Raw genomic sequence first — 26,935 nt, 5'->3', positions numbered from 1 at the left:
GAGGAGGAGGAGGAGGAGGAGGAGAAGTAAGGGTAAGAAGAGTGGAGGGTCTGTTTTCCCCACTTCCTGTTAGACCCTTGGTCTGCCATATGCTCTCTCAACCTCATTCCTGATTCTTTATTTCCTGGTAAGGTCTTCCCCAAAACTAAAAATATAGCCCTAATTTGTTCTCACCTATGATTACCTTCACTCTGCTCAGAGGGAAACTGAGACTTGGAGCAGAGAAGTGACTTGCCCAAGGTCTTAGATTTGGTGAGTGTTGGCATGGGGACGGGAACACAGGTCTCTATTGGCCATGTCTAGGCTCCTCCTCCCAGCCTCCAGAAGCTGCTGCAGCCCACAGGGTCTTAACCCTCACAAGTTCACTGAATGCTATCCTGGGTTGTGGTCACCATCCTGGGTGGGGGAGACTGGGTATGTCCAGGGCTTCCACAGGACAGAGGGGCCCAGACAGGCCTGATTGGCCTGGGGCAGGGCTGAACTGGCTGGAGTTCTCCCAGTGCCAAACCTGGCCAGCAAGGCCAAAGCTGAAACCACCCCAGGGGACAGGGCAAGGCACTTCCCCTTCCTGAGGCTCAGCTTCCTTCTCCAGAAAATCGAGATGATGATGACAGCTTCCCTGGCCTCCCAGCGGATGTGCCCAGGAAATTGAAGGTGGTGATGGGAGGTATGAGCAGGCACAGGGCCAGGGACAGGCCCTGGCACCAGCAGGGCTCCGGTGGCAGCATTGGCAGCAGCTCTCCAGGGGATCTGGCTACCCTGGCTTACTTAGACCCTGGATCCCCTCCTACAAAATGGGAAGACCCCACACGCCTCAGTACTTTCAAGGGGCAAACCAAGTACCCAGCAGACACACACTCAGTGTGGGCCCTCCCTGCGTTGTTCCAGCACATCACTCCCCCTTGGGCAGCTAAGAGCATTAGTACAAGTCACCAGCCAATGAAGAGCTAATGTGTCCCTGACCACCCTCAGAAGATACCCCAGCAGATCCATGGGGCAGCAACCTGGCTGCCGTGCTCCTGGGTGCCCAGGATATGCCCAAGTGATCCCTGCCTCCTGCAGCCTGAATGGTGGGGATGGACAACTGACCTCAGAGTCAGGCTGCATTGCATGGTTAGGAGGGGTGGACATCCATCCCTGAGGTGAGGCCAGGGCAAGAGTCTCTGACCCCACCATCTCAGAAGACAGCTATACCAGACACCACGGAATGCTCTGATAGTATTTTTATCTTGAGAACATCCTTTAGAGGGAGGACAGAAAGGGGACAGGGTGTCCTTGGCCCCAGGCCCCTGGAAGCAGCAAGGGATAGAGGCCCCTGGTGCCCTCTGCTACGATGGCAGTGCCCCATCCCTAGGCTTTGTGGTGACGCAAAAGTAGGTGGCACATGGGGGTTCATGGGGCTATAGGTGCTGCTCCAACAGGTCTCTGTCCCTCTCTGGCCTACCTCTCGCAGTTTGTCTTTCCTGAGGGTCTGCCCACTGTCACACTCAGTGCTGGCCACTAAGGATTCATAGAGGAGCCAGCAGGTATAGGCAGACAACAAAGAAACCAGGAATCACAATGAAACCATATCACAGCCCTTGGGAACCCAGGGAGAGGTGTCTAGCCTGGTGGGCAGAGGGCCAGAGAGGCATCCTGGGGGAGTGTTAGTGAGCCCAAGACTGTAAAAACACAGAGCCCAGCCTGGTTTGGACCATAGCACCAGGGAGGAGTAACAACACTTCAAATCAGCCCAGGATGAGTCCTACAGACCTGGGAGCAGATCCCAGCTGTGTTCCTCACCCTGGGCCTGGGGAGGGCTCTCCTTGCCTCTGAATTTCACTACTCCTGTGTGCAAACCAAGGAGGCAGTGGTCCACATCATCCTTCCAACTAGGCACTCTCACATACTAGGAGATTTGGATCTAGGGGCAAGTAGAGAGAGAGACAGTCAGAGCACATGCTGTGACCTAAGAACAGAGAAGGTGAATGTGTACAAAGTAACCAGCTGGGGGCCAAGGTGATTCGCTGACAAGGAGAGAAACTGAGGTTTGCCATGCCTTGGATGTCATATTAACAAGTTTAGACTCGATCCCAAGAGCTATGGGTTCTCAAAAGGCACAGGAGAGTCGGGAAATGTAAGAACTCTGTAGTATTATGCCCTGGACTCAGATTCTGTCTCTGTTCCTTCCTCTGCAGCCTCACGAAACTCACAGAACCTCCTGCATTCCATTTTTCTCACCTGTAAAGTAAGACTAATAATAGTACTCATCTCAAGAAGTTGCCTTAGTACATGGGCATTGCCCCGCTGGGAACTTCCTGCCCCATCATCTTGAAGCCTGGAGGGAACTCAGAGCTCACCAGGTCTTAGGCTAGACCTCTTCCAGGTGGGGAGAAGTGAGCAAATGCCCAGGGGAAGGGACTTCAGCTGGCAGAGGCAGTGCAGCTTGTTTCTCCTACAGCTGTTTGTTCAAGCTTCAACCGAATTCCAGTGTCAGCCTTTCCTGAGCACCTGGCATGTGCACAGGAGAGTGAGAACTCAAAGTACAGCAACAGGAAGCAGCCTGGGACCAGAAAGCCCATCAAAGAAGACTGAGGAATGTTCAACATAAGAATATTTATGGCATTACTTATCCAAGCCTATCATAAATAATATGTTAATGATAGGTATTTATTACAAAAAGGATTCATATATTCAATATATAAAGAGTTCTTATAAATCAACAAGAAAGGATTGAAGGAAGAGAGAGGAGAGGGGCTGAGGTGGGACTCCCTACTAAAGATCACATGGCCCTCGGGATCTCAAGGACATCTACGGGCAGTGTGAACTGGCCCCTCACCATGGGCTGCCCTTCTGTGCCTCTCAGGAGTCTGTATATTCTCTAAGCTCAAAGGATAGCTTCTCCATGAAGCCTCCAAGGTTTCCCCAGCCCTTCTGCTACTCCTCTCCAAGCAATGTGTTTCTCAGGCCCCTGAAACCAAGTGCCTGACTTCTGCTCACTGCATCAGAGAATGTTCTGGGCCAGATGACCCATGCAGCTGTTGGAGGAGGAAACCTTGCAGGATCAGGGTCTCAGCCCCCACACGTAGCCTGACCACCTTATGCTGTCAGAACACTGTTATGGTTAATTGCTTCACTTCCTTTCTTCCCTCCCATTTTATAAGTCTGGCCCTATTTCCAAAACAGACAATTCCTAAGAGAGTCTGGCAGATCACCAAGAGGCCAAGGGTTAACCCCGGGCTAGGCAGAGGCTGAGCTTGTCTAGGGGGTGTCCAGGAGAGAAGAGGCTTGCAGAAGGATGTAATCTCATTCCAGAGCCCTTCCACAGCTGGGATCTGAGCATTCTGCCAGGCCTAGTGCAGACAGGCCACATGCTCCACCTGCTGTCCAAGTGCCCTCAGCCACCACTCACCTAGCCAGCCAGCCAGTGACACTTACAGAGCCTCTGCTATGTCCAGATTTCTAGCTAGGGCTGGTGTTCCAGTATGTGAGACAAACAAAAGCGGACAGGGAGGAAAAGGACCAGAGGTCAGGGGATACCTCCCAGGTGATAGACTTGAGACCTGAGCGAGAACAGCAGACAAAGGCCCCAAGGCTGGACTGTAACTTGTCAGAGGAAGGCAGAGGAATTGGACCTGCCCTTGCCAGGGAGAGGACAAAGCAGAGACAGCACAGATGGATGGCAGGATGGGAAGATAGCAGCTCAGGAAGGGAGAGGGCTGATCAGAGACATAAAGCCAGCTGGGCAAATGGGAATGCTTGGAGGTAACTGTCCATATCCCAGGAAAGGCGCTTCCTACCCTTTTCTACGCACATGCCAGAAGTCCTACCCAATGCCCTTTCTTCTCCACTCTCTCTCAAACTCCTACTCATGTTTTAGCACCCAATTACAATCTCCCATCCTTTTTGCTTCCCTCTGCCCTGAAGCAGACCACACTGGGAGCTGTTATCAATCCTTTCAAGTCTCCGCCTCCCAGCCAGAGCCCCAAGCAAGAGGACTGGATCTGACTGCCCTGAGGGACCCTGACAAGAGGCTTGGTTCTGAGGGGAAGGCAGAGGAGGAGATTGGGATTCGGGATTCCATCCCTGTGCCCTCCACCAATACCCCTCTGACTGGCAACACCAGAAGGCAGGCAGGGCTGCTGTCTGTTCACTTTCCTTGTCACCACTCACTTCAGCCTCAGTTTTGCCACTGTCAAATGAGAACTCCTGGGGGTTCTGTTCATCGTGTCACAGAGAGAAGGTAATGGCAGTCTCCCACTACCCTCTCCTATTAACTGTGCACAGCAGAGAGGCCCAATGGGTAGAGGGCAGGACTGTCATTTTCAAACCCCACTACTCCTCGTGCAGGAAGTGTCAGCTTCCTTTCTGGTCAGCAGGGGGCTCCCAGCCAAGCCTGGGGACAGCTGGGCCCTGATGGGAGACTCCCAAGGCCTGGCTTGGGCATTGCTCCCACAGTAGCCAGGTGAGTAGACCTGGTGACAGCTGCTCTGACCCCGTCAAGATTAGAAAAACTAATGCACAAAACCTAGAACACAGTCCTAAGTGTCCAGCCCTCAGAAGATGGACCAGAGCAAACGCCGTGCATAGCAGGAACAGGCTCTGTGGTCAGTGCTGCAGCTGGATTTAAGGACGGAATCCAAGTGCTCAGTAAATACGACAAGAGGACAGTTTTTTTGGAGGTGTGCTTTGTTTGTTTGTTTGTTTTTAAGACAGGGTTTCACTGTGTACTTCAGGCTGGCCTGGAACTCACTGTGTAGCCCAGGCTGGCCTTGAACCCTTGGCTATCACCCTGCCTCAGCTCCCCCAACCCCCAGTGCAGGGACTAAGTCGTGTGCCACCACACCCAGCAAAAGGATTTTGTTTTGGATTAAGCTTCTGCACTGGGCTCCACAGACCAGGCTAAAAACCAAAATGGAGTCATTCATGCTAAAGTTCCAGGTCATCAAGCTGAAACTGAGCTTTTTATCTGAGCTTCCAATAAATCAGGAAAATGAGAGATCACAGAAAGTCTCCCAAACAGGCCAGTTTCAATCAGCATAATAATGAAGTTCCCTTTACCTTCATCCTTCCACAAAAAAATGTAACCTGAAGTAATCTGATGTTAACTATTTGGTTATTTTTCTATTGTTCTGTCTTCTTATCCCTGCCTTACAAGAAAAGTCACTTTAAATGACCAATCCAGTTTTTGTTTCTTTCTTCAGTATTTTCCTGCCTATAAAACTAGCCTCCTCTTCCTAGCTCATAAAACACTTATTTTATTTTATAGAATGAAGTATTGCCTGATGCTAGAATGAAAGAGAAAGCCAAGTAAGATCTGCAAATTAAATTATTTCAGTTTTGCCCTTTGATAGATCTAGTGACCAATGATGGCACTCAAAGGACACTGATCATTCCCAAGACCCCGGAGGCATTCAGGAGAGAAACCACAGATCCCTCATGGGGTGCCCTGGCTTCTGCATGGTGCTCAGAAGTTGCCAGGAACCCTGTGAACTTAAGGGAAGAAGCAGCAACTGGAACCTCCCAGCCTCTCTGAACAGGGCACTGTGCGGGTCCCACTGCAATGAGGAGGCATCGTGGCCCAAAGTAGCTCCCTGCTGGACACACAGTGATGCAGGGGACCACGCGGGCAAGGGGGGCTGCACCTGCTCCCTCCTGCCTGAAGCGCAGCTGGTGTTGGAGCCTCTGACAGGTTCTGTTGGCTGAGGCGTCATCAGGCAACAGATGCTAATTACAATACTGCACATTCAGAGATACTGTTTTGATAAGCAACTGAAGTGTCTGGATCCTTTGTGGTCCTGGGTGGGTTCTCTCATGCATACAGAAATGTTCAGAGGAAGTGGATATCAAAGGCACCCACAGTGCACCAACGAAGGGAAGGGCTGGGTGACCAGGGCCACACCCAAAGAATGGCAGGGCCACCTTCCCATTCCCGTACTTATTTGTCCATTCATTCTTCAGATACATCTTTTTGAGCACTGGCTGTGTACACAGTGTGGCATGAACAGGTGGAAGTTTGTGCCCCTGGGTGTCCTAATAGATAGAGACAGACATCCCAGAAGAAAACACAAGATGTGACAGATGCTGTCTGGCCACCAGGAGAGTAAGATTCAAGGCCAGCTGGGAGAGAGCCAGGGCTTGCAGCAAGAAACAGGGCTCCAGGCAAGCGCAAAGGCCCTGAGGCCAGGAAATGCTACAGAGCCTGCAGGAGGACAAGGGGAGGACAGGAAAGGGAGAGCTGAGAGGATGGAGCAGGAACACAGCCTGGAGGCCTTAGCAGGACCAGCTCAGTCCCCTTCCCCAACCCCTAAGTAGCCTCTGGAGTTAATAGCCCACTTTCTCCTCCCAAGTCAACCCCACAGTTGCTAGGGCTTCAAAGCCCTTCCTGGGCCAGAGACCCAGGTCCAGAATGTGAAGCTGAGGAAGTTTCCAGAAGGCAGGGAAAGGGTATGGGCAGCATTGGCCTGCCTTCTTTCATCTAATCTTGGGTGAGGTACAGCTCTTTGGCCCCCCTTTACTACCAGGAGCTTGAAGCACCCGGAAGCTGGAGGGTACCCAGCAGGTCCTCTGAGGTCACTCTGACCCAAGCCCTAGCACTGACTTCTTAATGCCTCATAGTCTTTTCCAACCCCATAAACTGATTCAGCACATGTTCTGTGCACCAGGAATATACAACACTGACATACACTACTTATATTCATGCTATTGATGATATATAAAGGGGCAAGAAACTGGGCCTGGGAGAGGGCAAGCACCGTGCCCAGGACCACACAGTGGGCCCATGGCAGAGTAGAAATAGGAATCCAAGACTTCCACAACTGTAAGAACAGAGTCCCAGGACCTATTGTCACTGGCAGAAATCAGAGCCACAGGCCGGTCGATCACCACCTCCTATAGGAAGCCTTCTCTGACTACAGGGCTTCCCCTGAGTCAGTTTGTACAGGGCTCAGGAACTCACAGTGGGTGGGCCTCTGGGTCTGTGGCACTGTGTGACTGTGGGCTGCTGCTTCAATCTGAGCCCAGCCCTAGGAGGACAAGATCAGTTTAGGGGAGTAGGGGTGTGAGCAGAAGACCTCTGCCTGAGCGTAGCAAGGGCAGCCACTGAAAACTTCAGAAAAACCTTCCTCCTAGCAGGAAGGAAGGAGCTTTTATTTTGTAGCTGCTGTGGACACCTCTCAACAACCTTGTGAGATGCCAACTGGGACTCTCCCTGCTCTAAGAGGAAGAAACAGGCTTAGATAGGGGCTTTAGTGCCCTTGGTGGCATAGGCAGCTGTGCCTGGGAGCTGGGCATCTTGGAAAAGCCCTTGGGGCATGACGAATGCTGCCAGGAAGGCTCTGCAGCTGTCAAGATGATAGACAGATGCCAGCTGGGGCCATGGAGGCTCCTGTGTCTGCTCACCTATATCTACCACTAGGCATGCATTTCCTAACTAGGTGGTTAATATCCACCTGAGTCTTCACATCTGTGTAATGGGCCTAACGGGCTGTCGGAGATTCATGGGATTAGTCCATGCTAAGTGCCTGGTATGGGTCCAGCAACCAATCCTCTGCTCTCACCATCGTGCAACTCTTTTGCTGGCAACACAGCCATGCCTGCGTGGATACACAGACATGCTCCTTTAGGCACTCCCTAGAAATAGCCCTTGAGCAGGAAGCTTATCTTGGCCAGTGACTCTGGGGAGCCTGGTATAGGACCTGAGACAAGAAGATAGTGCCAATAGTAGGACTGGGCCTGGGTCATGACATGAGCGTCCAGACTTCTGCCCCTGAGCACAGAATATGTTGCAGGGCTCTTCCCCTCAGGGGTCTGTAGAAGGACCCTTGGGTGCTGTAGGGTGGCAGGGGTGGAAGTCTGGCCTGGTGGGGTTGGCATATTCATTCCCATAGTTGCTACACAGGAGGTTCCAGTGCCCAGAAAGACACCCAGCAGAGCCTCAGGGCACAGGACACGTGTCTATGGGCGGCCTTTCACCGGCACATGGGCAGTCCACTGTGAGAGTGTCAGTGAGTGCACGGGTGGAAATTGTGTCTGCCCCCGACAGTGGATCTGTGCACATCAAAGAAGCATCTCCACATGTTGTCCTTGTACACGTGTGTACACAGGCATGCACACATGTGCACCCATGTCCACACACCCACGTCCAAGGCTATGTGCATGTGTGGGCACCACAGTCCCTCACCCCACCCGAGCAATGGCCACAGGGTGGCGAAGATGGTCTGGTCACCTTGGCAACGGGGCAGGAACAGGTTAGTCTGGGACAGCAGCTTTACTTCAAAAGAAAATAAAAAGCCAACCACTGAACACAAAGAGGCTGGATGAAGAAAGGGAGGTAGGAAGGGGCAACGCTCAAACCCTGTCTCTGCACAGAGCTCCTGAGCCCTACCTGGCCACTCATCCCTTCCCCGGCTGAGGGCTGCCAGAGTCAGAACACAGGCCTCAGGTCTGGATGAAGCCAGACTGACAGAGTCCTCAGGGACTGGGTCTCTTCAGAGGCCTAAGAAGGCCACTCAGGGGACATCCAATAGGCATGATGCCTGTGGTTGGGGAACAGTACTGCTGGAGGTGACCCAGAGTCACCATGACCCCAAAACAGGCATCCACCCAGAAAGCACAAGGATGGGGATGCTGGGCCAGACCCACCCAAAAGTTGCCCTCTCTGGACAGTTAATGCACTAATTGCACACATTGCCTGTGGCCAGTACATTAGCCCAACTCACGTGATGATTTATTCACAAGCTCTCATCTCCCTCTGGTCCCCGGAGCCAGTTCATCAGCCTCAGTTGCCTTTGCTGGATGGGGAGGGAGGGCCCAACCTGCAGACGCTTTCTGACGCTTTCCTATCCATGCTCGAAAACACTGCGTGCTATTTATATTCCATCAGACAAGAGTGCTCGGGATGAAACCGCTGGTGATCCGCTCCCCGCAGGCAGCCATGAGCTGCAACCCCCACTCGGCCGCGGCTGGGACCAAGACTCTTGCTCTCAGGCCTGAGAAGCTGAGGTTTCCTGCATCCTTTGGGGTGGCCCTTGCTGGAGAGCCAGAGCGGGAACTTTGATCACAGTTTTGGGGACTTTACCTGGTCTGCCTGGCTGTGTCCTGAGAAAGCCCCGTAGGGAAGATTTAGCTGCCATCTTCACTTGACAGATAAGGAAACTAATAATGGTCAGAAAGGTCAAGTGACTTAGAGGCCACACAGCTTATAAGAGGCAGAGCCTGTGCCTCGTGCGCTACAGCATTCGGCCTCCCTAACCAAATCCCAGAGCAGCCCTGTGGGGGAGGTACCATCATGACTCCTGTTTCACGATGATGGAACGGAGGCTCAGAGCCAGAGATTTGCTCAGGGTCACATGGCCCAGAATGGACAATTGACCTTGACAGAGTACTTCCATCTAGGCCCTGGGTGACCCCAAAACTATGATCCGGGGCCAGAGCCTCTGAACACCTCTCTTCAGGGCTCCAGGGGCGGCTTGGGGCTGTGAGAATGGTCCAGACCAGTCAGGCCCCTGCTGCCTGAACCCCCACCCTTGTTGGGGTGCAATAGCTGCTGCAATAGCCACCCCTCCCAGGTGCCACATGGAGGCCCAGCTTAGCCAGCTCAGGGACTCTAGGGACCAGCAGTCAAGACAGTGACGAGTGTGTGAGGCCTTCGAATCACAGCACCAACATCTGTTGTCATCCTTAGAGAAGGAGCCCTTGCCCTAGCCAGTACCCTTTCACTTTAACCCTGGCCTAGAGGGGTCTGGAGACCCCTTACCTACCCACTGGAGATGCTATAACCAATGGCTTCTCCTGAGACCAGTGAGAATAGGTGCTAGAAGGTTGGCCTCTGCCGGGGCAAGTCTCCCTGGGCCTCAGTGTCCTCATCAGTGAGGTGGGTCCTAACAGACCCTCTGAGGGCTGAGGGACTCTCCAGGACCCTACCCCAGAGCAGGACCTGCAAAGAATCACCACCCAACAATAGCCACTAAGGACAGTGTGCACATTGCAAGAAGCATGATTCTGTGGAGGCTGGCTGCATGACTCCCTGGCTGCGTAATCCCAGGGGCCCTCTCTGAGCCTCAGTTTCCCTGCTATTAGCTGAGGATTTCTTACATAACCCTGGGAAAACAAGTGTCCAGGTTTGGGCAACCCTCAGCTCTGGCCTCAAGCCCTCCAGCCCCATTCCAACTCCTAGCCAGGGCAGTTGGCACCTTGAGAGGGCCCTAGCCCTTGCCCACCCTCCAGCAAACCACAGCAGCTGCATGCCAGGCCCAGCAGGGATCCATGTACAGCTGAGAAGTTAAGGGACATCAGGACTAGCTTCAGAGACCCAGGGGCTCAGGAAGGGCTAACCATGCCTGGGCCACACAGCAGAACAGGGAGGGACACACTGCAAACAACCCTGACAACCAAATGAAGAAACTCCCACCATTCCTCAACTAAACCTAGTACACCCTGGGCCAGTGCACAACCTCTACCCAATCTCTGCTGCTCAGTCACAGTGAGACCCCGGGGAGGTCACTTCCTCTTTCTGCCTCCTTTTCCCTATCTGTAATGTGGGGCATGGGGCAATAAGAGGGGATTGTTGTGAGAACTGGTGAGCTTAAGAGCCACACCTGGCACAGAGAAATACTGATCATTACTCCAGTGGCCACCACTCCTGTGCCAAGCATGGGGGGCACTGCGAGGAAAGCTGCCCATCCAGCACTAATGATACGTGTGGCCATGTCCATGACCAAGCCGCCATTGCCAAGAGTCTGCTGGCACAACCAGCACCCCTGCTGTGGCCCTAACAAGGCCATGGAGAGTTTCTGGAAAAGAAACAAATGGGAATTTTCTGATGATTTAACTTGCTGGCCACACTGAACTCCCTGTAGCAGTCCCCCCCCACCCCCCCATCTCAGCCCCAGCTGTGCTCCTAGCATGTGCACGGCCCAAGGCTCTGTCACAGCCTAACCACACTGGGTATTCACTACCTTCATCCTCCCTTCCCCTAGTTTCAAGCTGAGACTTTGTCCTGACTCCTCTCTGGAATCCCATGTCACCCAGCGTAGGGCAGGAACAGAGCACAGACTCCTCCTGTTTGCACAACTGCAATAATGTACAGTGAGAGCTTACCTTTATTGAGAATTTACTACATGTCAGGCATTGTTCCCCTAATACTATACCTGGTTTCTTTCACTTAAACCTGATGAGAGCCCTATGAGCTACATATTATCATTTTACAGGTAATGAAACTGAGGCAATGAGAGGTCATCTTCAAATACTAGAGACTACAGATAGACCACAGCCTGAACCCCAGTCCCCTCCCCTGCTCCAATACACCCTCTCTCCTCAGTTCAGTGGATGGCATAAGGAAAAGTCAGCACTAGTGATGGTGCTGGACATGAAAAAGGCAACGGGGCAGATAAGGGACCTCAGCAAAGGCGAAGAGCTGTGGAGGCTGTGTGCATCGTAAGGCTGTGCAGCGGGGAGGGTGAGGCTGTGCCCAGTGAGGCTGTGCAGTGGAGTGATGCAGTACAAGGGGTGAGGCTGTGCAGGGTGAAGCTTGCAATAGGTTGAAGCTGTGTAGGATGACACCGTCTCAGCTGAGAGGTTCTGAGTGGCAGCGCCGAGGTAAACAGGGCCAACCCTGGGGGCAGCCAGACATGAGATGGGAACAGAGTGCTGCGGGGCCCTGACGTTGGCCTTCTGGAGACTGGATCATTCAGTCCCAGGTTAGGAGAGCTTCTGGTGCCCTGGGAAGTTCCCTTAAACCTCTCTGCACCTCAGTGTCCTTGTCCATACCAAGGGGATACAAGTGTCCCACTGCATCTGGAGCCATCGTGTGAAAGTGATGCTTGAACAGCGCAAACTTCTAAGTATGAAACTCCTGTTTCACTTGCTCCCAGGTCCCAGCAGGGGAGCTCCTTTCTAGCTGGTAGGATGGGGCCTAGGAAAGCAGATACAGGGAGGTCTCAGGAGACTGAGGGACATGTGGCTTTCAGATTCTGACCACAGCCTCAGAGAGCAATGAGAGGTGGTGGAAACATCAGGGAAGAGGCCACCAGGACCCTCATGTGCCTGTACCATGCAGAATGTCCACATCCTTTTACACTGGCCTCTTCATATATAGCCATTGGTGTGTTGATGGCTACACAGCATGCTGAAGGTCCAGACACATCATGGGGTCCTGGCACACGCACAGCCAAAGCTGGCCCTCTGTACTGCCCCCACCCCTACCCAGCTCTTTCCTTCTCCACAGTTCACATTTGTCCACACTGCCACCAACATCTACATTGTCTGCCATGGAAACTCTGGCTTTGTCTACACAGCTGGCCTCAGGCACTACTCTCTGTATCCACTTGTCCAGGCTCTACCCCTGAGGATGCAGCCCTGGAGGAGAGAAAGGTTCATGAAGCCCACATTCTCACAGCAGCTCCCCAGGCTGAGGGGGGCAGGTGGCTTGGAGCCCCTCCAAATGCATCCTTTGGGCATAGCTCAGTTGGGGGGTGGGCTCCTGCCATTCCTCTGCTCTGACAGGATGATTAGGGGGTGGGGGATCAGCTGGGCCTGGACCCCCGTATGGAGCAGCTGCAGCTGGGGTGGAGCCCAGTGAGAGAGGCCAGTTGGGGGCATCTGTGATCTGTCGTCTGCCTGCCTTGGCATCCCATTACAGAAGCCAGAACCTACTCTTCCCTGGGAAGCCCAGGCCTGAGGATGGCACTACCAGGCACACACAGACCTGTCTGTAACCCACAGGTGAATATATACTAAGTACTGATTATAGCCAGGCCTGTAGGGACCCTAGATGCACACCATTCGAACTTTGTACAGGCAGTTTATTACTGTTTCTTCCACCTGGGGTCACTGAAGCAGAGGAGAGCTCTGTTGCATGCTCTGGGGGAGTCACTGCAACCCAGAACCCAGCAGACCACCCTTCTATCCCCGGGCACACGTCACCCTGGATCAACACAGCCACAACTCAAATAGGGAGGCAGCTATTCTAAAGGCCAATTTTCAGGTAAAGAACCCAGATCTCCAGAAGTTCAGCCACCAACATACACAGCCATGAGCTGCCCTGCCCATCTCAGGCTCCCTCCCAGGCTCAGCCTTGACACACAGGGAGCAGTGTGGACCTGCCAGGAGGAAAGTGAGTATCTCAGGGAGGCTCCTGCTCGAGCAGTGACCCAGCTTCCAGCTCTGCCCTGAGCAGGTCACATTTGGGGGTAATGCCTGGCCCAAACACTAGCCAAAGCTTGGGGAGGGACAGTGAGGGGAAGGAGTGAGGATGAGAGGCCTGAGCCCAGGAAGAAGGGAGGAGGCTGTGGAGGGGTGGGAGCTGGGCACCAGGGGCCACACACCTGCCATGGTGCTTCCAGTGGGATGTGGGTTGATGGGTACAGCAAAGATGGAAGTGACTGTGGAGGACACAATGGCCCTGCTCTGGACACTTTTTGGAGACAACTAGGGGTGCAGAAAGAGAACTGAGGGAAGCAAAGGCTCCTGCGAGAAGGGATGTGGACACTGGAGCAGAGGGAGGAGGCAAGACTGGAGGTCAAGACTGTGTTAATTAGAGCTGGGAGACAGCTTTCAAACATAGCAGATCCTCAAAAGCAAATCACAGTTTGCCACTTGCTACTGCAATCATACTTGTGGGTACAGTAGGCAACTGCAGACAGGTGTTTAGACAATGCCATGCCCAGGAATGTTCCCAGCAGCACTGGTTCCACAGCCAAAGGAGAAGACAACCCTTGTGTCTGATGCTGGACGAATGGACAAAGCCATGTAGTCCAGCCATACGGTGAGATAGTGTCCACCACAAAGGAAGGGTGGAAGGTGTTCCCACACAGGACATGAGTGAGTGAACCCTAAAACAAGGACGTCTGTGAGGAAGCCAGGCATACAGGGCCATATGCTGCACAATTTCACTCATATGAAAGGTCCAGCTTAGGCAAATCCACAGATAGGAAAGAGCCTGTTGGCTTTAGGTCTAGGAGGAGGAAGAAACAGGAAGCGACTGCTTATTAGGACAGGTTTCCTTCTGGGAAAATGATTTTGAGCTAGATAGAGGTGGTATTTGCATAGCGCTGGGAGTGCCCATGATGACTCTGAGTTGTTCACTTTAGTGGTTCATTTTGTACAGGATGTGAATTTCATCTCAAAACAAAAACTGGTGAGACCTGAGTTTGGTGGCCCATACCTGCCATCGCAGCACTCCAAAAGGCAGGGGGAGAGCAAGGTCAAGGCAATCCTGGGCAATTTAGGGAGCCCTTTTGTCAAAATAAAAAAATAAAAATGGGCTGGAGATATAGCTCAGTATAAAGGCCTTGGGTTCAACCCCCAGTACTACAATTAATCAATCACCATTCGATCCAGTTGGAGAGAAGATACATGAAGCAGATATGAACCCAACCACAGCCTGACAGAACCCAAGTTCTGAGCTCCCAACTGCTCAGCAGAGCCCCAGCCACACCATGACACACCATGGATGGGAGGAAATGCTCATTGCGGTAAGAAATAAATAAATGGTACCAGAAGAGTTGCTGTGGCCTCCAGGCCCCACAGGATTGCTCCCTGTCTACCCTGTCTGGCCCAACCCATCCACCAGGTCTCTTCCCTCAGACCTCCTCTGGATTCCTCCCTGACTCCCCATGGATCTCTGCCTGGACAGTCTAAAGTCAGTCTCATAAGAGCACATAAGAACCTTGGGGTCAGGATTTTGCTGTGTCCCCTATACAACATGGGACCATGCATAGCAGTGCCAATCCCAGTGGGGCTCTCAACGGTCACCTCCAGAAAGAATCACTCCTGACCAGAGTCTGGAGAAGAATCCAGTAGTGTTTGGTGGCCTGGGTATAGCCATGGACTCAGGTAGAGAGGTGACAGGGCCTGTAGACATGGGGTGACATGCCATCTGCAGGAGGGAAAGGGCTGGTGTTGGACAGAGGGTGGCCATGTCAGGAACCAGTGGGAAATCTCTTCTTTGATCTTTCTCAGTGGGAGTCCAGGACCATGGATGGGGAGAGCTGAGTAGGCCTGTGCACCAGGGGGTAGTTCCAGGAAAGAGAGCACAGTTCTGAGATGGAGCAGGAAGAAGATGGTCTAGGATGAGGACCCCAAGCTCAGACACAGGCCTAGTGGTGAGAAAGGGTCTATAAGGCTGACGGAAGGGCCACCTTAGCAACAGAGACTGTGATTTGGGCAGATACTGCTTGGGGCTTTGGGTCCTTTAACTGTTGCTCCACAAGTCCAGGGGTCCTGGGAAGACAAATTCTGAGAACCTCTGCCTGGAGCCCCGGTGATGGCTCTGAAAGGCTCTCTAAGGATTTTACTAGCTTGGAAACTCTTCCTGAGGGCCACAGGTTCCACAGTAGCCACGCGCAGGGTCAGAAACCACCACCTCTTCCTTGGAAGCCCTATCGGCTTAGCGCCCCCAGCCTTCTGCAAATATGTCTACTTAGCCACAGGGATCTATGGGCACAACTACTTCTATGGACACAGGGATCTATGGGCACAGGACTAAGGATCCCCAAAGTTAAATGGATGAAGGAATAAGTGATCAACAACTTAGTGGTCTCCCAAGCAGCAAAGTGACCCCCATGGGGCATCACACAGTACTTGTAGACAGATCCACTTCCCCAGCCCCTGAGGCTCAGCTGGGGTGGGCGGGGCAGGGCAGGGCAAATGGGGAAGCCAGCTCTATCTCAGTTTTAAGAAAGGGGTGCAGAGCATGTTCCCCACCCTGAGAGCTTTCAAAGGGTCTTTGCACAACCTTCTTCTGCATGAGTCTTACAGCTTAGAAGAGCTAAGCAGGGTCTGCCAGCTTCCAGCCTGGTCCACAGAAGGAATGAGGCCACCTGGGCCAGTCCACATTGGACAGTGGAGGTCAAAAGGGGTGAAAAGCCTTGGTCATTCAGGCTGGTTATCAACCCCACCAGATCAACCCTTTCTGAGAACCTCAGTTTTTCCATTTGTGAAATGGATGGAACTCAGGGGATTCTCTGCCTTACAAAATTCCAAAATAGTGTTAGCACCTGGCCTGGCACATGTCCAACATAATCACAGTTTAAGAGGAGGGAGATTTACCCCCATTTCTCAAGAGTAAGGAAGTGAGGTTCAGAAGGGAAACACAGCCTCTGGTCACACAGCAAATGGGCTATAGGAGCCCTGTTCAAATGCAGGCTACCTGGCTCATAACCAGACTGCCACTCCAAGCAGAAGTGACCCCTAAACAATACATCACAGGCCCAGGGCATCTTCTGTCTCTCAGGGGAGAACTTACCAAGGCCTGTGGCATTCTTTAGGAAACTAAGGCCTCTCCTTGGGGCTTCTGGATCAGGATGTAAATCTTGCTGAGCCACTTGCCAGGAGCCTCCTCTCACAAGCTTCACTCCTCATCCAGCCGGGACATTTTGAGAATTAAATGAGATAATGTTCGGGAAAGCTCTGAGCACAGCTCCTGGCACCAACAGACCCAGGGTAAAAAGGCACTCTCATTATTATACTTGGGTGCCAAGTTTCAGAGAGATGTCATGCTAGTTCCTGAGAAACAAAGGCACCAGGTGACACCACCAGGCTGTGAGCTGTCTGGATACCCCCAAAATATCCTGACAGTGGCCAGGCTCCAAAAGAGGGGCTGAAGACACCCAGAGTTAGACCAAGCACCATAAGTTACCAATATACTGGCTGTTTCCAGGGGGACATGGCTGCCTGATGGCCCAGAGAATGGTCCAGGTAGGAGACTAACAGGAAAAAACTCCAACCTCTCCTTTGACAGCAGCAAGCTTTTGGGGGAAACCCAGATGTCCATGAAGCCCACCTTCAGTCTCCAGGCACAACAGGGCTGCTGGGAGATAAGCTAGGCTGTCCTCTCTGTTCCATTTGGCATCTGTAAGATGGGACAGGCACACCCTGTCCCTGGGGTCAGCTGTAAACACCCAGTTACATAAGAAAAGACCCCCCATGAGGCAAGGGCATCCCACCCACTCCCTGAGGGCTCAACCTAAGTAGGGGGGGTGAAGGTCTGAAACTTTCCTCCTCATAGGAGCCTGCAACTGCCAGGAAGGAATCTACAATAAGATATATTAACATGGAAAGATGGTCCCTCTCAGAATCCTGAGAAATTCAGATTGTCGCTATAAAAACCAGTGGTGTTGGCAACCTGGGTGGCTGAGGGTTGGGGCTAAGACACTCAAATTCTGCTGAGGGTCTTGAGCCAGCATGACTCTGGCCTCCCAAAAATCACAAAGGTACAGCCTCTCCAACTTGCTGGAGCCATTTCCAGAAACTTCTGTCTGGGTAGCCCAGGCAGGAGGAACTAAAGATTCCATATTACAGCAGCACCATATCAATGACAGCAGAGGACTGGATTGAGACTTAGAAGTGAGTGCGTTAACTCAGTAGAAACTGCCTCTCAGGGGAAACCCCAGTCAGATGTTAAATCCATTTTGCTGATTGCTAGAATCATAAAAGGTGTCTCCCATCTTTCCTTGTCCCGGCCCTTCCCATGAACTCTGATTGCTCAAAATTCCCCCTGAAGGAAGGACCACTACTATGTCCATTCCTTAGATGAGAAATCTGAGACACAGATCATCTGCCCTGGGTCATCTGCCCAAGGACACATAGATAGTAAGTAGCACAGACTAGAAAAGCCAAACCTCAATGCTATGTGACTCCAAACTACATTGTCCTCCCACAAGTACATTTTGTTTTCTTTTCTAATAGTTTTTTTTTTCTTTGCCATTTTGGGGGATGAGTCCCAGGACTCTCACATGCTAGGCAAGGAAGGGTCCTGCCACTGAGCTACACTCCCAACCTTACAATTTTCTTAAAGAAGGAAACGTCAAGATAAAGATTTGTGTTTCCAGGTAGACCCTATGATATGTTCACCTGGAAGCTGTAAATGTGTCCTGTTTCTGGGCAAAGAACCTTTGTAAACATAATTAAGGCTCTGGAGATGAGATCATGCTGGGTTAGTGCAGGCCCTTAATCCAATGGCAAGTATTGGGAGGCGGGGAGAGAGCACAAGGAGAGGGCTATGCGAAGTTGGAGGTAGAGACAACAGACGTGCATCTACCAGCCAAGGGATGCCAGGGCCGGCACAAGCTAGAAGAGGAACAGTTCTCCTCAGAGACTCCAAAGGGAGCCAGCCTCTCTGATGCCCTCATTCCAGACGTCTGGGCTCCAGAACTGGGAGACAATAAATTTGAAGGACTTGAGCATTCCTAATCCCCAAATCTAAAACCCAAAATGCTCCAAACTCCAAAATATTGTAAGTCCTGACATGATGCCACAGGTGGAAAATTCCCTATCACAAAATTTTCACACACAACATTATTAAAGATATTGTATAAACTTACCTTTGGGCTCTGTGTTTAGGTATATATGAAACATAAATGGGTTTTATGTTCAGATGTGAGTGCTATTCCCAGCATCTCTCATTATCTGTCTATCTAAAATGCAAATATTTTAAAACTTGAAAAATTCTGAAATCTGAAATATGCCTGGTCCCACATTTTAGACAACAGATGCTCAGCTGTACTGTTTCAAGTCCCCAGGGGGTGGTCTTAGGACAGCCCCATGGGCCACGGTTTATGGATTCATTCGGTTCATTTTCTCAGTGTTCCCATTCCACAGGCGAGGCCACTGGGGCACAGGCTCAGGCCACATCTCTCAGGGCTCCTGCTCCCCATGCCTCCCTTGTCCTCCTAATCTCATCCATCTCTGCCTATGTGCGATCTGGGGTGTCCTCAGCCAGCTGCAGCTGGATCAACACAGCCCAGAGCCTAGTCACTGAGCCCTGGTGCTGTAGGGTCAGGGCATCTGCTATGGGTCAGAGCCAGGGCCCCTGAGTGGCTGAATCTGGGCTGACCAGGCACAGGCCTGCTCACATCCTCATACCCAAGGGAAGAAAAGAAGAGGATAATTGGGTGTCCTCTCTCAGACAGTCCCCAGGATGTGCCTAGACCAGCTCTGGGGCCACTACAGGGGCTCCTGCAGACATTCCCTATGGTGACCCCAAGTTTCTGGGTGCCCAGGAGGGATCTGGCTGCTCTGACTAGGCAGGTGCCGCTGACAGCTTGAGGCTCAGCAGGCAGTGGCAATGGCATGGCTGAGCCTCCGGCCGCACAGCAGAGGGGGAGCAAGAGCAGAAGCTGCCCTGCCCTGCCCTGACTGCAGGGCCAAAGCCCAGAAGGCAGGAGAGATGCCCAGACATAGGAGTGGATCTAGCGCCCATTTCACAAATGGGGAAACTGAGACTCAGAGGAGGGCATCAAGGTCATTATCACCTCTCCTAGAATCAGGATATCAGATCCTATCTAAACAGGGGCCCAATAATTCTCAAGCCCCGTTGCAAGAACAAAAGGGTGACCAGGTAGGCGGTGGGCACAGGGATGCAGATCTTGAGGAACAGATCTGATCCTCCCTGGCAGACGCCTGCCTTTGCCTGAGGACTGTGAAGGAGCCAGTGAATCTGCTGCTGGGAGGTCAAAGGAAAGGGCAACAGAGACTCAAGGACCCCACCCAGAGAACCGACAGGCCCCTCACCTTCAGCCCCCAAGTGGGACCTACCCTGTCCTAAGTAAAAACTGGACTTTCCCTGAGGCGATGGGCCCTGTCCAGGGCTTGAGGCCCTAACAGGGCAGCTTCATCAAGGGGGCAGGGCTGTTGGGGGAAATTAAAACCCAAAGACTGCCAGGCTCACCCCAGAGCCTCTGAACCAGAAGCTGGGATGGAGCCAGGACTCTGAACCATCTAAACTGCCAGAGAAATCCCAGGAAGGAAGGACCAGCAAGTGCTCAGCAGCTCTCCAGATGCCAAAATGCTCCAATTCTGCAGTTCCAGGTTCTTTGTCTCAAAGCAGCTGAAACTTTACAAAGAACCCATGATGTGTGAACTTCGGTGGTTCTACACATTCAAAGACTCCACAACTAGGATTCTATGATCCAGAGACTCGGTGACTCAGTCTCAATCCATATCCAAAGGAGACGGGATGAGAGCCCTAGGTCCTGTGGGCACTGGGACACCACACGGCCAGGCTCCTGGTGCAGGAAAAACCATGGCATACATGGAGAGATCCCATGGGAGGAAAGAAAGGAGGGAAGGAGGAAGGGAGGGAAGAAGGAAGGAAGCTATAGATGTCAGCATGCTAACGTAGCTACATTCACATATTAATGTTTTCTTGGAAAACCTAAGGGTTCTCTAAGAAGCCAACTTAAAAACATAAAGTTTTTTGGACAAAAGCTTGAAGACAAAGCTTGAGAATGAAGGATGTGCTTTCAATTGTTTAATTCTTTATCATGAGTAAAGTATTAAAGGATTAAAAATTGTTTTTCTTACAACTATTTAATATTCCACCGGGAGCATGCAACAATCTTATAAATAAAAATCATAACTAATAAGGGATGCAACCAAGGCTATGGTTCCTCCTGTGTCTGTGTACTTGTCTATTCTCCCCTACCCACTGAGATGTCAACCCCATGAGGGGAGGTTTTATGCACTGCTGTGTCCCCAGCCTCCTGGTCCAGTCAAAGCACATGTATGTTGTGCTCATCAGTTATTTGATGAAAGCATGGGCAATTAAATTTGACATCCTTAGGGCCTATGTCACCAACACTTGACAAGTCAAGATCTCTAGGATTCTCTGAGAAGGAAAAGGAGGGGCCAGAAAGAAAAGAGAAGCCCCAGAATAGGACTGAAGGAGGTATGTAAGAGGGATACAGGTGTTTGTGTCCCTCTGAGTTTCCAATGGCCCAGTCCTACCCAGATCTATTTCCACAAGGGTGAGGCCTAGACCTCTAGGAAATCCTGATTTTTTTTTTTTTTTTTTTGGAGACAGGGTTTCACTGGTTAGCCCAGGCTGACCTGGAACTTTTGATCCTCCCACCTCAGCCTCCTGAGTGCTGGGATTACAGGCATGTGCCCCCACATCTGGCTTGGAAGTCCCACACCTGGCTTTAGCCACATATTCTTGTAGTCCTAGGCACCCATCCACCTCTGCCCTCCATGTGACCCACTCAGTCCCCACCACTTGCTGGGCCATGCCAAACTTCTATGCCTCTCCACCCTTGAAGATCTCTCAGTGTCTGGCTTTGGCCCAGAACCAGGAGCCCCCAAGGCAGAGGGTCGGGCCGGGGGATGGCGCGGCTGCTGCCACCCAGAACGCCAGCTGCTGGCAGTGATTTATTTTTGCTTTAAGTGCCGGAGAATTGTAGGGCTGGAGCCAGCGCTTGAGGGGCCCAAGCTGCAGCTGGAGAAAGGGGGAGGTGGGCAGGGGTGAGGGCTGGCCTCACTGGGCCCCATGGCTCCTCCTTGACCGCCCTCGCCCTGTCCTTTTAGCCTCCATCACACACAGCCCAACATCTCTGTCTTCACATGCTCTCTCCTCCTCCTGCCCCCTCTAAATCTCCAGACAGCTGAAAGTAGGATTCAGAGCATAGAGCCCTCCACACCCTTTCCTGCTCCCCATATTGTGCTTCTAAAGAGCTATTGGACCTGGCGGGCAGGGTTTTTGGCCCTTCTGGTGTCAGGGTGCCCACTCCCACAATGGGGGGGTATCACAGTGTACACACACATACACACACACACACACACACACACACACGCACGCACACACCTCAATGTATGCCTCAGGATGGGAGCAGAGAAGCCACAAAGGGCTTCACGTCTTCTGGTACCTGGTCCCTCTTCTGCCTCAGGTGACCTCAGAATCAAGAGCCCTATGCCTGCACACTCGGAATAGCTGAGCTGAGTGGCCCACCATACCCTGGCTCCAACCCTGTCTGCTCAGGCTCAGACCAAAGCAGGCCAACCAGAAAGTACCAGGCTCTCCTGATAGCTAGGCAACTGCTAAAAGTGATCACAACAAAAATGTAAAAGTTAAAAGACATATATAAAACTTGAGTGTGCCAGGAGATTGGAAAGGGGAAGTAAAATACACTGACATAAAACCCAAGCAGTCGTTGGAGTCTGAAAATGCTTATCTGGGCAAGAAATGGAGACATTCCCACCATACCACCTCCTAAAGCCAGGGCCCCTATACACTTCTACTAAAGGAAGGAAGGTGATAAGATTCTTCAATTTAAAGGGGTCAGTGGAGAGCTGAAGCTCCACTCTGTGGACCTCAGTTTGCTCAGCTCTACAATAGACCAGTTTTCAACACTTGCAGGTTGGAGTAGAGTCCTCCAGAGCTGGGACACAGCAAGGCTCAGAGCTTTCAGCAGAAGAGGACAAAGACATAAAGAGCTCAATACAGAGGAGGAACCTGACATAAATTTCACTCCTTGCCCCTCGGCCAGACAGATGGCTGGCCAAAGCTTCAACAGAAAAGTGAATCCTAGCTCTGCTCCCAACAAGCCCCACAATTCTAGAACAATGACATCTGCCCTCTTAAGCTTGATATTCTCATCTGCAGAATGGACAGTAATGTTAGCTACAACTGTGGCTGAGCACATGCTCTGAACAAGCAGCACACACAGCCACAGCGACCCATTCGTGCCCAAGTGCTTACTGAGCTAGAGGATACAGCCATGGTAAACAGGACCAAGACTGCAAATATAAAGGAGTTTATATTTCAAGGGAAGACAGACAATAAACAAACAAATAAAATACTATGTGGCAGATATACAGGATTACCAAAAAATCAAGTAGGGAGAGAATCAGGGTCCTGGAAGGGTAGACACAGTGTTGTACAGGGGAGTCAGGAAGGCCTCAGAAAGAAGGCAGTATCTAGGCAACACCTGAACGTGGTGAGGAAGAGGCTGTGTAAGGATGTGGGAAAGAGCAGTCCGGGCAAGAGAAGTATGACACGCCAAGATCCTGAGGCAGGAGCACGCCTGGTCTTTGGGAAGTATAACAGGGAGGGCAGGCGGGGTAGCCACAGAGGAGAGAAAGTGAGACAGGAGAGTGAGGCCAGGCTGGAACTGTGGGAGGGCCCTGACACTCACAGCATGTTGTGCACACGGTAGTGCTCAAGCAACAAAGTCCCAGGTGGAAGCCTGTCACTCCCTAAGCTTTACTGTTTCTTCCCTGGCCTCTCCCCACGCCTATCTTTCAAAGAGGCCTGGGCCACAGTTGAGCGATAGAAGGGAGGCTTCAGCTGCCCAAGGCCTGGAGGGAAGGTTAGGGGTCCCAGACAGGACTCAGAAAGCTGCGCCCACTGACTCTAAGAGGATAGAACCACTCCCCAGGGAAGCTAAGCAAAGGGGTCCACCATGGCTGGTCATGCTGCCCGACTGCAGGCTAATATGGGAGTTGGCCTCAGGTCCCTAGGGTCCCCACAGCCTTATACCACCTCAGCAGCTGCCACTCAGCAGCCAAGGAGGACAGCTTGAGCTGAGAACATCAGAGCAGGTGGCAGAGGGAGCGGGGTAGACGTGGGCAACACACCAGGACACAAGGCCACCTTTGAGGCTACTTCTGCTGCAGCCAACTTACTTCTGTCTCCAGGCCAAGGGAAGGCCAGTCTGGAGTGACAGACTCCCAAGGCTCTGACACCACAAACATTCATACCCCTTCCTTCCCAGGGCCCTTTTTGCACACCCAAAGACTCCCTTTGCATGTCTCCCAGAAACATATGACAAGGTTCACATTTCCACTTCCCCTATCCAGGGGCTTCAGTCCCACTTCACAGACAAGAAATCAAAGCCAGCAGTGACTGTCCCATTGGCTCCAATACCTCCCTGGCACTGCTTGTCTCTCCTCAGGTCTCCTCCCACACAGTGATAGCCACTGATTCAACAGACATTCATTCAGTATTTCTGCAAACAGGACACTTCGAAGTGGCCTGCCAGGGTCTCCACTCCCGGCTCTCATGCCCACCACAGCTTGTATTAGTGCAGCAGAGCAAGAGCTACCACTGAAGCCTCATGGAGCATCCTCTTAGCACTATTGCATACCAGGCCTTCATTAGGTCCTAAGGATGTCGAACTGGAATGCAGGCAGGCACAGGGAGTCCAAACAACCTGGCACACAGCTGCCTAGGGCAGGGTGTCCGTGGTCCAAGGAGGGTGTGATCTACCCCAGGGAGCGCTGCAAGGCTCTGAGTTGGAGGCATTCAGGCTGTGGCCCTCCAGAGCCTCCCCTGCCTCCAACCCCTGTCTGTATTATAGAGCTAATGCTGCCCTCTGCTCTGGCAGGCCATTAGGAAATTAAATAAGCTGGCAGAGCCCTGGGCCCTCAGCCAGTGCCTAGCCAGAGCTCTGGTCCTTCCCTGGGCCCAGCTGCTCTGGAAAACCCACCAGCCCTAGCTCATCACCCCACCCCACCCCCACAACTCCTGTGAAGCCTCAGGCACCCTGCCCGCGTGGCCCAGTTTTGGGCAGCTCACTTTCATCTGCAGCCTTTCCCTGCCGCTGCCGGCTCACCAAAGCAAAGCAGTCTCCTTCATGGGGCTGAGCCCACGCCCTCCACTCATTCCACATGGCTAGCCCAGCCTCTACCCCTCTTGCTGCCCATGAGCTGCCCATCTTAGCCTCACCTTGGTGCCAGCCTATGGCAGGGCTCCAGGGGCAGGCCCCAGGGACTGGACAGGTCTGTCATGTATTGCTCACAGTGCAGCCCTGTCTGAGGCCCAGCCACCACACTGGCTGCACCTGTCAGATGACAGCCCAGGCCAGAGTTAAGCTAGGAACAAGGGCTGAGGGTGCCCACTGCGAGGGCACCAGTAGCCCTTGCCAAGGGGTTAGGGTTGGGAGTTGGAAAGAACCATAGAAGTTGTGGGAGTGACAATACAGTCACTTCTACCCCAACCATGTGCCAAGGCCTCCAGTGCCATGCTTGGTGTTTTGTTGCTAACCATGGCTCAGGACACTGGAGGCATGGCTAGGCCAGAGGAAACTGCCCATGGGCTGCACTGGTCCCAGTGCTGCAGAGATGTAGGGCAGTACTGTCACCAGTACTGTGGCTACTATTATCACTGTTGTCATTATTATTTCAATCTGCAGGCCACCTAGTGCTCCTTGTTCCCTTTGCTGCAGACTGAGAAAGAAGGATACAGCAATCCTGGGGAGCGAGGCTGGCAGGGAAAGCCCCATAACCTGGGGAGAGCTAGTCAAAGCTTCCATTTCAGCCCAGCTGCCCGCCGTGTGACCTTGGACAATACCTTATCCAGTCACATCTTCCTCCTCAAACAGTTGAGCTCCTAACATCCCTCCACTGTGCACATGCCTGCCATGCCATGGCAACAGTCGGCATTTACAGAGTGCCTACTGCATGTGCTCAGTGCTTCTCCAGTGAAGAAGAGGGTCTGGCTCTGCTGTCCAGCACACTGAAGCCTCCCTCTTTGTCCCAAGAATGCTTTGGTCTTTCCTGCTTCAGACTTGCTCTATCTCAGGTCTTGACCTCACCTGATACAACCCACCCAGGGTCCCCTCCTGAAGCAACCAACCTTGAATCCCCTAGCTGTTTAGAGGGGCCACTAAGAAAATGAGGGGCAGATTTTACTGGACGTCTCTTAGGGAGCCTCTAACAGACACAGCGGTGAGGAGAGCTCTTTTCAGAACACAGGAGCTAAGGCTCCTCAGAATGATTCCTCAGAGCCTCTGGTGCTGAGCTGCACCTCCCCTCTCTGGCCCTCTCCTGCCACATGGCTGCCGTCCAGGGTGGAGCTTTGAGAGGAGGGGCTTCAATCTGAAAGCCCAGTGCAGGTGAGGCTGGGATCCAGTCCAGGTGAGACAGCATTCAAGGGATGGCTTCCACCAGCACCTGGAGGAGGGGGCGAAGGGTAGGCCGGAGGCTAACGCCTTCTAGGTTGGCACCTTCAAGGAGGCGGCTGCCGATTTCAGCGGCGTGTGGGCGCCTCGGCGCTCCAGGGAAACAGAGCCTGGGAACCGGGTTCTGAGAGGCAGATGCAGGGGGCAGGAGGTCGCCAGCGCTTTGATGCAAGGCTCAAGCCTATGCAGGGGAGAATGAAGAAACTGGAAATGGCCACAGGGAGTCTCAACACTGCAGGATGAATACTCCCCTGTCAAATGGGGAGGGGGTTTCCCTGGTCCCTGATGGTCCAGGCTTCGGGGAGGCAGGACCTCCCAGAACCAGAGACCACCACCAAACAACACTATCAGGTGACTCCCATTCTAAACATAGCTTTTAAAACATGCACGTGACGGACTGGTATGGGCCTCCACTCCCATCTGAAGCACCCCCCAGGAGTTCCCTACCCAGCCGCCACTTCAGGAGCCCCTGATCGCCTCCCAGTTTACCCCTCAGGACACTCAGAGCAGCCTTGTGCGCACAGGAGGGCCCAACAACCCTGAGCCTCTGCGGGGTTTCCAAGGCCGACTTTTAAAAAACAAACACAAAAACAAAAAAAGCTGCTGGACTTGTCAGCGAGCTCACTGGCTGAGAACCATTTCCAGAATATTTTTACTCCACTAGAGCACAAGAGGTGTGATTGAAAAATAACCCAAAAGCCCTTAGGTCCCGGGCCGGGGTCGTTCTTCAGGCCCTCTCGTAAATCCCGAACGCCCCTCGGTACCTGCACCTCGATCGCGGGGTCTCAGAGAAGGTCATGCCTAGGACCGATACCCCGCGCAAAGTGGCTCTTGCCGGCTCCCTCCCGAGCCCCCACATGCAAACTGAGCAGAGAAGGACCAAAGGCTTCTCAAAGTTATCCGAAGCACCCCAGATGAAGGTTAGCTGTAGCAAAGTTCCCTGGTGGCAGTAGCCGGAGACATGGCAGCGGAAGAAAAGCTCCCTGTCAGCATTTCCTCAGATGGTTCACCAAGGGAGAAAGAACGCAAGCGAAAGGAACAACAACAACAAAACAACAACAACAACAAAAAACAAACCTTCTTGCTCCACCTTCCCTTTTGCCCTCGTCCGAACTAGGGGCCAGGAAGGCTGCCTGAGGATAGCTGGGGCCCAGCGTCTGGGGTCCGTGCGCAGGCAGCAGCGCTCTTACCTCGGTCAGTGGCAGGGGCGCGGCGCGCTCTGCTTCCTCCGAGCTCCGGGCGGCGCTTTCTGGCCCCGGCAGCCGCTGCACTGGCTGCAT

At 52.6% G+C, this 26,935-nt stretch overlaps 1 protein-coding gene across 4 annotated transcripts in view; it reads right to left on the bottom strand.

Moving 5' to 3' along the window:
- The window catches only part of Kcnj12 (potassium inwardly rectifying channel subfamily J member 12), a 44,274-nt gene that overhangs the window by 12,818 nt on the left and 4,521 nt on the right, over nucleotides 1–26,935 (bottom strand). For 2 of the 4 annotated variants that reach the window (XM_033762743.1, XM_010618168.3), the window contains exon 1: nucleotides 26,846–26,929. The exons of 1 other annotated variant lie outside the window; for it this stretch is intronic. The gene's annotated coding sequence lies outside the window, so the exon portion shown is untranslated. One more of the 4 variants, XM_033762741.1, reaches the window with a different exon arrangement.

Source organism: Fukomys damarensis, unplaced genomic scaffold, assembly GCF_012274545.1.
Source record: "Fukomys damarensis isolate Sample0158 unplaced genomic scaffold, DMR_v1.0_HiC HiC_scaffold_13, whole genome shotgun sequence".
Taxonomy (NCBI): domain Eukaryota; kingdom Metazoa; phylum Chordata; class Mammalia; order Rodentia; family Bathyergidae; genus Fukomys; species Fukomys damarensis.
This window is presented reverse-complemented; position numbering and strand designations above follow the sequence as displayed.